Source organism: Pygoscelis adeliae, unplaced genomic scaffold, assembly GCF_000699105.1.
Source record: "Pygoscelis adeliae isolate BGI_AS28 unplaced genomic scaffold, ASM69910v1 Scaffold66, whole genome shotgun sequence".
In the NCBI taxonomy this organism is placed as follows: Eukaryota; Metazoa; Chordata; class Aves; order Sphenisciformes; family Spheniscidae; genus Pygoscelis; species Pygoscelis adeliae.
The window spans coordinates 6,738,485-6,751,168 of NW_008825167.1; the positions used below are offsets into that span (position 1 = coordinate 6,738,485).

At 38.3% G+C, this 12,684-nt stretch overlaps 1 protein-coding gene across 3 annotated transcripts in view; it reads right to left on the reverse strand.

Moving 5' to 3' along the window:
- Positions 1-8,631, reverse strand: part of ZFYVE28 (zinc finger, FYVE domain containing 28) — an 83,419-nt gene extending 74,788 nt beyond the window's left edge. For all 3 annotated transcript variants that reach the window (XM_009328797.1, XM_009328798.1, XM_009328796.1), the window contains exon 1: positions 8,537-8,631. The gene's annotated coding sequence lies outside the window, so the exon portion shown is untranslated. The remainder of the gene's footprint in view (positions 1-8,536) is intronic.
- Between the last annotated feature and the right edge of the window lie 4,053 nt (positions 8,632-12,684).

A 12,684-nucleotide genomic window follows, 5' to 3' on the forward strand; every position in this document is an offset into this window, starting at 1 on the left:
TGGCACTCCGCCAAGCAGCTCCCTGAAGAGGCCAAAGTCTGCTCTCCTGAAGTCCAGGGCAGTGAGCTTGCTGTGCGCCCTCCTTAGTGCCCTAAGGATCTTGAACTCCACCATTTCATGGTCACTGCAGCCCAGGCTGCCCTTGAGCTTCACATTCCCCACCAGCCCCTCCTTGATGGTGAGAACAAGGTCCAGTGTAGCACCTCTCCTCGTTGGCTCCTCTACCACTTGGAGAAGGAAGTTATCATCGACGCATTTCAGGAACCTCCCGGATTGCTTATGCCCTGCCGTGTTGTCCCTCCAACAGATGTTGGGGTGGTTGAACTCCCCCATGAGGACCAGGGCTTGTGAGCGTGAGGCTGTTCTGATCTGTCTATAGAGGGCCTTATCCGCTTGGTCTTCCTGGTCAGGTGGCCTGTAGCAGACCCCCACCGTAATGTCACCTGTCCCTGCCTTCCCTTTAATTCTGACCCATAAGCTCTCGGTCAGCTCCTCATCCATGCCCAGGCAGAGCTCCATGCACTCCAGCTGGTCATTGACATAGAGAGCAACGCCCCCTCCTCATCTCCCCTGCCTGTCCTTCCTAAAGAGCCTGTATCCCTCCATCCCAACACTCCAGTCATAGGAGCCATCCCACCACGTCTCCGTGATGCCTATAGGGTTGTAGCCCTGCAGGTGTGCGCATATGTCTAACTCCTCTTGTTTATTCCCGATGCTACGTGCATTTGCATAGAGGCATTGAAGTTGGGCCCCCAGTGACGCTGTCTTACTGGCTGGAGGTCCTTTGTGCTGCATTCCCCAGCATTAAAGAAAAATTAAATGAAAGAAAGGGTTTTTTTCTTATATGATTAAGTGAAAAAGCTTCTAATAGAAGAAAACAGACAATCCCCAAGTACGGAAATATCACCAAATAAATAATTTGCATGTATTGTTAATCTTGCTAACATGGTGCTACCACGTGCATATGGAGGAAAAGGCAAATTACAGTATATTTAAGTCATGAGACTTCATAAACAATACAGTGGCTGATACTACAATTTATCCTTCTTTGCGACAGTAAAAAAAATTTTAAAAGGAGAAATATAGCGGAGCTGACAGCAATCCTCTGATGGCACCGTTAAAGAATGTGGAAGAACGATAAAGCCCCTGATAGTCAGACATGTCACATTACAACATTAATTCCTACAGAATTGGATCTGGTATAGTCTCATACTTCACAAAGCTGAGAAAAGTCATTTTTAAAATGACCTGGCTCCACCACCCTCATTTAGCCTTCAAATGCTCTGGGAATTACACCAGGGTGTCTCAGGTTCACTATGTCAATATTCAATCAAGATACCAACATGTCAATTTTTCTTAATATAAAAAGTATGATCTAGGGCAGATAATCATACATTAAGAAATGAAGCATCATCTTATCTTTTTAAATAGAATGTTAGAAGACTTCATAACCTCAGAAATTAAGAGCCTTCTATAGCTGGGTTATCTTTCACAAAGAAGGAAATACCATATTTTTTTAATTTGAACAAAACTTGTGACATCTGGGCCAAAAAAATACTTTTCTAATTGAAGTACAGATAAAATATTAATCTTGCTCTCCTGTTATCTCCTCATGTTTTAAATGGATGACTACTTCATCTTCCACTAAAGACTGTTTTTCCATAGGAGTTTGCATGCAATGAATGCGGTCATTGTGAGCAGATGGTGCAGCATAACCTCGCATCATAGTCCCTTCAACAACCACCTATGGCTTCCCCAGCATGCACTATTTAATATAGTCACATCCCTTTTTTCACTGATAAAAAATTAATTGTATATCATATAGAAAGGTAAGTTCCCTTTTCACTATTTAGCAACTTGTCAAGTTAGCTTCAGTTTCACCCTTGTACATTATTGATTGCCACCTGTGCTGTCATTCCAAGCTACACCAAATTTTATTTATTTTAAAATATATATATAAAAAGATTCGCAAGTCACACTCTGAAGATCCTTTCCATTTCCCACTACAGAGAAATCCACGCATGTTCTATGACAGAGTTCACTGCATCTCAGTCATGGTTCTCCTCCACTCGGGAAATTGTACTAGATATTTTGCAAACCCTGCAACAACTTCAGCACTGTGTGTGGTGGTGGTGTTTTGGTTTTTTTTTTAAATTAAAGAAAAAAGCAATCTAGAAGTCTACCCATGTACCTGATACAAGCTGAGGTGAAAGGCAACCAGACTGGTTTCCCTGTATCAGGCAGAAATTGGTAACTACCTCCTAAAGTGACCCTTTATCAAACATCATCACTGCTTCAATGAGACACTAAAGAGTATCAGATGAAGAGCCTCCCCCACTTTTAGACTTGTCTTATCCATCCATCTCCAGCTTCAGAAAGCAAATAATGTTTTTAAGCTTTTAAGATAAGCAAAAAGCATATTTCAAAAATGAAGACTATTAATTTTTTTTTTTAATTAAAATTTTGATTCAACAAGACCAAGTGTAAGGTCCTGCACATGGGTTGGGGCAATCCCAAACATGGATACAGACTGGGCGATGATGAATGGCTTGAGAGCAGCCCTGAGGAGAAGGACTTAGGCATGCTGGTGGATGAAAAGCTGGACATGAGCCAGCAATGTGTGCTCGCAGCCCAGAAGGCCAATCGTATCCTGGACTGCATCACAAGAAGCGTGGCCAGCAGGGCGAGGGAGGGGATTCTGCCCCTCTGCTCTGCTCTGGTGAGACCCCAGCAGTACTGCGTCCAGCTCTGGAGCCCTCAAGCATAAGAAAGACACAGACCTGCTCGAGCGGGTCCAGAGGAGGGCCACAAAAATGATCAGGGGGATGGAACACCTCTCCTGTGAAGAAAGGCTGAGAGAGTTGGGGTTGTTCAGCCTGGAGAAGAGAAGGCTCCAGGGAGACCTTATTGCAGCCTTTCAATACTTCAAGGGGGCTTATAATAAAGATGGAGACAGACTTTTTAGAAAGGCCTGTTGTGACAGGACAAGGGGGAATGGCTTTAAACTAAAGGGGGGTGGATTTAGACTAGATATAAGGAAGAAGTTTTTGACACTGAGGGTGGTGAAGCACTGGCAGAGGTTGCCCAGAGACGTGGTGGATGCCCCATCGCTGGAAACATTCCAGGTCAGGTTGGACGGGGCTCTGAGCAACCTGATCTAGTGGAAGGTGTCCAGGCCCATGGTACAGGGGTTGGAACCAGATGATTTTTAAAGTCTCTTCCAACCCAAACCATGATTTTAGCATGCCACTCTCTGACAAAGGAGATTCCTCAGATAAGCTCCCGGCAGCATTTTACCCTCTACCATCTTATTACCCATTGTTTCCCACAACCCGCTTTTACCCTCTTTCCGCACCCTACAGTAAGCTCCTTCAGCCTGTAGGTTCAAACCACTCTAACACGTACTACTTTATGATAAGGGCAAGGCTTTGTTTTCGTTGACACTTGAATCTCAACTAATCTCATAATGATGCTTTCAGTTGTTAAATTGAGCTGGAAGAAATATGGAGATAAGTCTGGTTGAAACACAGCATTTTTGATAACACTCACCACGTATTTTATGTTGTTACAGAAATTGAGACAGACAAGTGATAACACAACACTGAAATACGCTTCAGCTTTCTCTAAGGGCTCCAATTCCTCAGCAACATTAACTTATACTGTGATAGATAATGAAGTTCAGATTCACAGGTGTCTTCTCACCCACTATACAGAGGAGCGACCTGTGCAGGAAGCAGCCCGCTAAAGGCTATGTTTTAAAGCCTAATGTTACAGCAAACTGAAACCACTGATAGACAACTTGAAAATGCTGGACTGCCAACTGCAGTAATTCAAGAGGTGCTTCCCAGGCACGCAAATAGCAGGAAAAGAGTGAAAAGCCAGTATAATGTGCTACCAGTCAAAGCAGTGTCACTCCTACCACTGAGCCAGAAACTGTCACGTTTCACAAATATTATAAATTTCCCATTTTGCTCTTCTGTGGTACAGTGCAAGGGGTAACACAGCCAGGCAAGTCTATGGTTTGCTTCGGGTCAGTGCCCTGACAGGGGTAAATTCCTTCCCAGTGTACCTTAGCAGATCAAATTACACATTGCTAAGACACAATCTGCAGTTCAAGAAATAATTTTAATAAAACCATGCTGGGAACTGACTCATGCTATTCTGAGACCTCACTGCTCTATGCAGAGAAATAATTCTCAGCATACTGAAACAGCAGGCAAGTACTATGATCCTGAAAACACTTTCACAATGTAAAGTACTTAAACACAAGTTCAACGTTTACCTATCGAGTCCTCACAAAGCCTATGGGTTAGAAACAACGGAGTTTTTTTTACTCTTTACTCTTAAACAAAACCAATGAAGTTCTATAATATGTAACATTCAACCTAATTCCACTTAAATGGCTGAGAAATTGTTTTAAACCAGTTTCTCAACTCAAGTAACAAGATATTAATCAATGTGAAAATAGCAATGATCAAGGCAAATTGATTTAGACAATGATTGTAAATGCATGAGTGATTAATTAAAAGATGTACACAAAGTACCATTACTTCTTACGAAATTCAATACCGTGAGATGTTGGGAGCAGCACAGAAAAGGACACCTTATTATAACCCTAATATTGAACTACGTCAGTGAATTATTTGTGTTGCAGGGAAAAAACCTCAGATGAACCAGCACTGCATATTACTCAACATGCACAGATGCAAACATGTTTAAGGAAAAAAAAAAGTACTTTCCCTCTATTACCATCAATCAAGTTCAGCAAACCAAAGTATGACATCCTACCGCCCCTTTTTTTCATTTGAGAAAAACTTACATAGCTTTTCGTCATGCATCTCTGCACACTGAAGTTATTGTTAATTTTAACAGAAACCACTAGAGGAAGAAGTGGTTTATTCTGTTGGACAGGTATTAACCACACAATAAATGCAAGATACTGTATTAACAGATATGTTCTTTAATATTCTACCACTGACATGCAAACACCAAAGAAAAACGAGGGATGTCATTTTTATAATAGGCTACTATAACTGGAAAAAAGTGTTATATCGCATTAATGTGAAAATGAAAAGTGAAGCTTTGAAAACCATTACCTTGATTCTTACTCATATATGCTACTCAGCATCACGCTCTACAGTCAACTCAGCATTTGAAATCCAAGTTTCAAGTTTTGAAAAGTTAATTTACTATAAAAAGTATGATTTTTATCATCAAATAGTACTAAGGTGAAACAGTATAAGACAACATTCAGTGCTGCAGGTCTTTACTGAGGAAGCATCAACAGTCCTGAAGACTGAAGTACTCTGCATATCCATGGGAACACCACAATGCACCATACCTTCAACTTGCCTTGACTAACGCTGCCCGTTTTGTTAAGATAGAAGACATGAACTGTGTCCACTATAAAGCATTACATCTGTTAGGCAGAGTCCTTTTGTTTTGTCTGAATCTGTTCACATACTATGATAAACTTGGAGCTCTTTAACAATAGTACCAAAAGTTGAAAATATAGACCGAGAGATAAAACTTAGCTCTTTGGATACAGTTAAGATCCAACAGAATATAACCTCTCTCTAAAAAGAATCACAGAGTTTGTAAGATTTTTTTGGTCTTTCAGGAAAATCACACTAATTTAGAGACATTTCCCTCCTCTAGTTAATAAAACAAAATAAGACTTCAAAACATCACCTGTTAATCAAGCAGACACTATCAGTAAATCATCTGAAAATAAGCAGCCCAGAAACAATGAATTAATTTTGAAACCAGATGAAAAGAAGGTCAAGGGATTTTAGAAATCTTTGTCCCTAGAAAACACTAAAATCTGATAGGAAGACTATGTTTCTGTAAACTTTACGGACATAAAAATTGGGAATAATCTGGAAACCTTAATAATACATGGAAAAACAAGGACAAACTAGGAAAAAAGAGATCATGCAAAGACTGGGAGTCTGGTTAACTACGTTCTGTGATCACAAGTTCCTTTTCAAAAGCATTGCTTAAAGAGTCAGAAAGAGCACGTTTCTAAAAAAAAGTCTCAGAATTGTGTGATTGTTGTTGCAGATATCACAGAGGTATTGCACAACGTAGCTGCTATCCTACTTTCACATGCACAACCTTCCATTACAACCGTTTTGACCCCAGGGCTGGCTGTTGGTTCTCCATCTTCCTCAAACTCCACCATACCTTAGGCTAAAACCGATTTTTCCTCTTACCGTGTAATATTTGATTAGCAAATACCAACATTCTGAATCCTTACTAAAACACTGCTCCTTCTCTTGTTTGGCATTTACATGACAAATTCTTAAAAGGAAAACCCAAAAAACATTGCTTTTACACAACATACTACAAAATAATTTAAGTCCTAATTAGCAAAGCCATTTTTGACATGATATTTGACGATGATCTGACCTATTCTGCAGAACTTTGAAAATTAGAAGTTACAAAAATAGCTACATGAAAAAATAAAACCATCTCCATCTTTTCTTTCAGCTCTAGCAACAGATTGTTTTAGTAACAGCAATCTGTTTGACAAATGAAAAGAAGAAATTACCAGGCATCAGATGGTATTAAGAGTCACAAGGTGGTGAGTCACTGTATAACAAGCCAAGCAAACTGACCAAGGAACTATCGGAGTCTGCATTTCTTGCATTCCTACAGGTGAAACATTCAGAGAAGCTACTTTTTTAACAGAACAGCTCCAAAGGTCTGCCTATACTACAAGAAACAAATCAGAAAGCCCATGCACCTGCAGAGAAACAGGGAATGACAATAAATTGTCATCTCCAGGGATAAAACAACAAACAAGGACATAATCTTGCACCATGATATTGTTCATCCAGCCTTATTATCAGAAAACCTTTCCTAATAAAACAGTCTGGAAAGAATTTACCTAGAAAGTTTGTGGAATGTCCATTACTGGAGGTTTATAAGAACAAGTCAGATAAATATTTGTGAAAGGGGATTTAGGTACAGCTGATCCATCACACAGAAGACTGAAGTCAATGACCTTTCAAGATAACTCTCACCCTTATTCTTTTCCCTCCAAGTCACTGAATTTTGACTGTTAATAAACTCACAGTTTCTAGTTTGGTAAATCCTTAAACTCCACATTTTTCTCTAGTGACAGTACAGTAGGAAACTGTGAAGATATTCAAAGTAGACAGAAGTATTAAAATTGTTTGACATACAGTACATTGACTGTCAACTCTTTCTCTGCAAGCGCTCTTCAAAACACTGCACTTTTAAAATTTAGTTTTCTTGCAAGTACACACATAATACCTGACTTTTCTTTTCAACAGACTCAGCTAACTTTATGTGAACATTTGTTTATGATGATCAGGGCACTGTTCTTCAAACTCATCTTAACTTGTTTAGTGATGAAATTTTTCCATATAACAAAGTTTGGTACATTTTACTAGTAGTAATGGTAAGAAATTGTAGCAAGGGGTGAATCAAAATACATACTTTACACTCAACTGCCATTTTTACTTCATGGAGATGTAAATGAAATCTTTATTCCTATGGTCTTTCCACTTACAATTCTCCTGAGTTGACAGCAAGTGTTTACCTTTCATACAGAAATGCTCCTACCACCTGAGCATGGTTTATTCTGGACTTGAGCCTACTTCAGTTTGAAGTGTTTTTCTTGGGTGTGACTGGGAGAAGAAGTACCAAAGCATTCGTGTAAGTACGAAGTGTACCACAAAAGTAGTTTCTACCTCTAAAAATTACTGAAAAACTTGGTGTAGAATGGCATACAGCATGACAGGGAAAGTTATATTTTCTCAATTGCTTTTCAATTTCTGAATTGTTTTTCTTAATAAAATAAATTACTAAACTATCCAAGTTAAGAGAGTTAGACTTAACTGAATTGGTCTTGGCAGTCTCTAGTTCTTCTCCCTTCAAGTCTTCCTCAAAGCATAGCCATACTTTCAGCAAATTACTACCAGGAATCTCTTTTTAGGTGAACTATATTATACAACAGCAACTTAGAGACAGATTCATATTTTTGAAATAATTTACAGATAAAACCCCTCTTTTGCTTGGTTCCTCAGTAGTTCCTCTCATCTTCAAGACTTTTTACATGAAGCAGATAATATTAATCCAAAAATCAGCAGAGCTATGAGCTGTCTTCACGTAGTTCATTTACTAATGAAAATCTATCAGATTCATGAGGTGTGAAAGCTGAGCATCTACAAAAGACATGGCTACCTTATACCGCCTGAAATTTTGAAATATTTCTCATGTGCTAGTAAGCTCTGTATGCTTATATTATATAAAGGAAACACTCTTTAATGTATGCTCTTATGTAAGGGAAAGCATAAACACACTCTTAAAGGAGATGTAGTTGATTTGATTTATGAATAGTTTTTTCAAAAATATACCGTTTAAACTAAGGAAAGGCACTTATCTATCAAAGGTTCATTTTAAAGGGATTTGACAATAAAAACTAATTAATACAATAAATAATAATGTAATACATTTAATGTACAGAAAAATGTCAATGAAATCAGGAAGGTGCCATTTTGATTACCTGACAAGAGCGAAACTGGTTGACTAGCAGCGTACATCTCTGTGGGTCTTTTCTTCCATCCAAACTGTCCAGTTCAGCTGCTACTTGATTTAGTTCCTCATCAGCATAGTAGAACTGAGCAAGGAGCTGTGGGTCTGTTCTCTGCATTGAAGACAGAGACATATACAATATTACATTATTTTTGCAAATAAAAACCCACTTCAGCTGATTACGTTTATTGCGATTCTTTTTTACATTTAAGCCAGATAAGTAGTGTGGCAGCACTGAAAAGAATGATCTTGAGACATTTACGCACGCTCACAAATTTTTTCTACCTTGAAGAAAAAAAAAAAATCTCTCACAAAGCAACTTGGGGCATTACTCAGCTATCATTATCTCCAAAACCGTCCCGGCGTTCTCACTACTTGTGGCATAATTATCTGGTGGAGCAACCAACAGAATCACAAGTTTTGTTTATTAAAAGTATGCTTCAGTTCTAGGCAAAACAAGACAAAGGTGCTTTCCAAGTTAAAACGAACAAACAAACCCCCAAAAATCTATCAAGCAATGTGATAATCTATCAAGCAGTGTGGTAACCCCTGCAACATGACGCAGTGTTTTCTGGTCAAAACCCTCACTTTGAGGATCAGAAGAATCAAGTCACAGAAGGGAAAGGTACTGAATGTACTAGATACATTACCAGGGCCAAATAGATTTAAAGACTTCACAAAGCAAATAATATGACTAAACAAGGCATTACAGAGAGAAAACTATGCCAGAAGTCTTCCAAGTGGCAAAGAACGGAATTATCACAATGGATTTTTGGCCACATTAAAACAAAACAGCAGTTATAGTAGAAAGACAACTAAAGGAATGCATCATTAAAAAAATATTGAGAAATATTAATAATAAAAGTTTACCCCATAAAAGGGATTTTTTTTTTTTTTATATTAACAACTGGAATCTGATCCCTATGAAAGCTTTCATCAAAATAGTGGAAAAATAACATATCAGTGTGTGTGGAGGGAGGAGGTAAGAATTTTGACTGTTTAAAAGAGAGTGGAGATACAAGTGGGAGGAGGGAGGGAGTAGCTTTTTGTAGATGCCAGCAACTTGGTGAAAGATTCATACGCTCAGATAAGCACAAGCTCATTATTCTAAATAAGTAGTCAGTAAAACATACACAAGACTTGCAGGAGATGTGTATAAAAAGAAAACAGTTGTTTTTAATCACAGTTTAAGAAACATTAAGACTATACTAACTGTAGACTGGGAATTAGAATTAGTTGTCACTAGATGAAAGAAAAAACACCTGATGCTACAGAAAACAAATAGCTACAAAATATCTTAAATTGATTCTTAATGCACTGAAGAATGAAACAATGCAAAAACACTTTCAGAAGGACCAGGTTACATATAGAAACCAGTAAAATAAAGACCAAGTTGCATGGAAGTAGTTCAGAGACGCAAGCACTGGAAAGAAAAACAACATAGGGAAGAACTTCCAGGTAAAAACTGTTGGGTAAAAAGAAAATGTGGCTTTTATAAACTAAAAAAAATAGCAAAAGCATAGAAATTACCAAGAAGCAACACATTTTAAGTGACAACTACCGAAGTTTATGAGATAAGTACATCAGAGCAAAACATGTACCAACAGAAACAAGCGTAATACAGTGAAGAAATTAGTCAACAGCAAAACAGAAGATAACATCACTTCAAAAAACAACATAACCCCATGCAACAAATGGCAAAGGACAAAACCACAGAGGGTATAATGACAAAGTATATGTTGTGAACCATAATACTTTATCTATCTGAAACACAAAACATTTCCACTATTGTAAAAGGACAAAAGTTCTTAAGGGATGGGCAAAGGGATGCAGTGGGATCAGAAATGCTGCCATTAGCAAACCACAGGTTTAAAGCACTAATAGAGATGATAAAGGTATACTAGAGAGCTGAATCTTGTGCTTGACATACACCCAGTCCTGCAGCCTGGGTCCAGAAGACAAGTTGTTTGCGATCACACAAAAAGATTAGTAGCAAACCTCTGCCAACAGCAACACAAGTTCAGAAGTGTTGAGAGCACAATAAATGCCCATCAGGAATACTTGAAAAAAAAGCAGTTATTTTTGCTTTATACTTCAAAAAAAAAAATTTTTTTTTTTTTTTCAACAGAAGGTATCACACCATATTGTTAAACTCCCTATTTTAGTCTCCACAAGATACATATCCTACAGAAAAATCCTTTTAGGCCTTCATAATACAACAGCATTAAAACCTGCACAGCTGATTAGTCCCTGAAAAGGAACAACAGAGTATTAACACCTTTTGAAGAGAACAGTACACATCCTCAACACTTGACAGGATCAAGGAGTTAACTACTGCAGGTATTTTATTGCCATAAGACCTAAGGAAAAACATTTAGTCATATAAGTGATGCTAAATACTACCTCAGTGTTACGTGCTGGATTGGTTCTCAGTCAGCAGTTTAATGAGACAAGAAGTCCTCCCGGAAAACAAAGGCACCAACTCCTGTTCCTATATGCCTTATCTGTGCATGAATATAGTGAATTTAAGGCTACCTTTAACATTGCTGTGAGCTGTCACACTGCCCAGCAGCTTCCTACATCACTACTTCACACCACCCAAATTCTGAGGCAAGTCAGAAATGAAACATCTTTTCAGGCAGTTGAAATGCGGTAATTAAAGCGTCAGGGTTTTTTTTTTCTTCTTTAAACAGCCACTTTCTACAAAATAGAGAGCCTTTCCAATCATAAGCTTCTTCCTCTTAATCCTTTCAACGTTGTCTTTTATTAAGCACTTTCAGTACCCTAAGTGTAAGCTGCCAAAAATTTATAGGCTTGAATAATGTCTTCACTATAGTCTTGATATAAAGGTGCCCAGGGAGAGGGATAAAGCTCATGATACATGGTCAGGGAAACAAACAAGAGTCAAAATGAATGATAATAAGAGGAAGACCCTATAACTGAACTACTAAATTTAATTTTGTTTAGTTCTAAATTTCTGTATTTATAAAGAAATAGCAAAGCATTTCTTTCAGCATTTCCCCTACCCAATTGTTTTTATTATTTCAAATTTTTACATTTTCCTTCAGCATTTACCTACATCCATTAAAACTTTCTAGACAAAAGTTGTTAACCAAAGATGCAGGAGTTCACATATGTAATTGTGGAAAAGCATGACTGCTGATTTATAAGCATCTAAATTGCACTGCAGAAGCAAAACAAAGCAATTTATTAAGACTGGTCTCAAGCAAAACAAGTAATGCTGAGATACTTAGTTCCCACGTGGCCGATCTTTTAAATTGGAGGAACAAAAGTTTTAATTGAGTTCTCTCTACTGTGTTATGTTTGGTGTGGATTAGTAGCACGATCTTTGATTAATTGTGTCAATCATACATGGTCCCTGGTAAGCCAAAGCTGCATGAAACACTAAATCTCTTAGCAGGGGGCCATTTAAAGCAAATAACCACAACTTCTCTAAATTCAATTTGTTCCAACTGGTAGTAGAGAATAAGAGATAGCACCATGCCTAATGCCAATTTTTACTTTCAGTTTAAGCAAAATATTGTTCAAATAATTCCATCCAAATTACTTATTGTTCTTTGGCAGAATAAGAATTAGTAACTCCCATCCTCAGCTGCTCAAATTAGTAGAAAGACTTCATTTGAAAGCACTTAACAGAGAACCTACCGCTTATCCTGGTAGTTTGCTTCAGGAATTAATCACATTTACCTTCAAATTAACACATCTAATCTCCTGTTTCGATTCGCTGGACTTCAACTTCTAGATACCGCTCGTTTTGCCTTCTTCCACTAAAGCACTGAGTACTTATGTTACTTCGATTTGCCTATTTCTGTATCCACAGACTGCAGAAGCCCCTTCAACCGTATCACCTCTGTAGGTGGTGATATCCCTTGACCTTACTTTGTTTTATGGCAAAACCGGCCTTCAGCAGGGTTTGGACTATTTCCTTCCCTTTCTCAAAAACTTCTGCTGTGCTGCCCCATACGACAATGTCATCAATGTATTGCAGGTGTTCCGGAGCCTCACTCTGTTCCAGTGCAGTCTGGATCAGTCCATGGTAAATGGTGGGGCTGTGTTTCCACCCCTGGGCAGTCAGTTCCAGGTGTACTGGACGCCCCT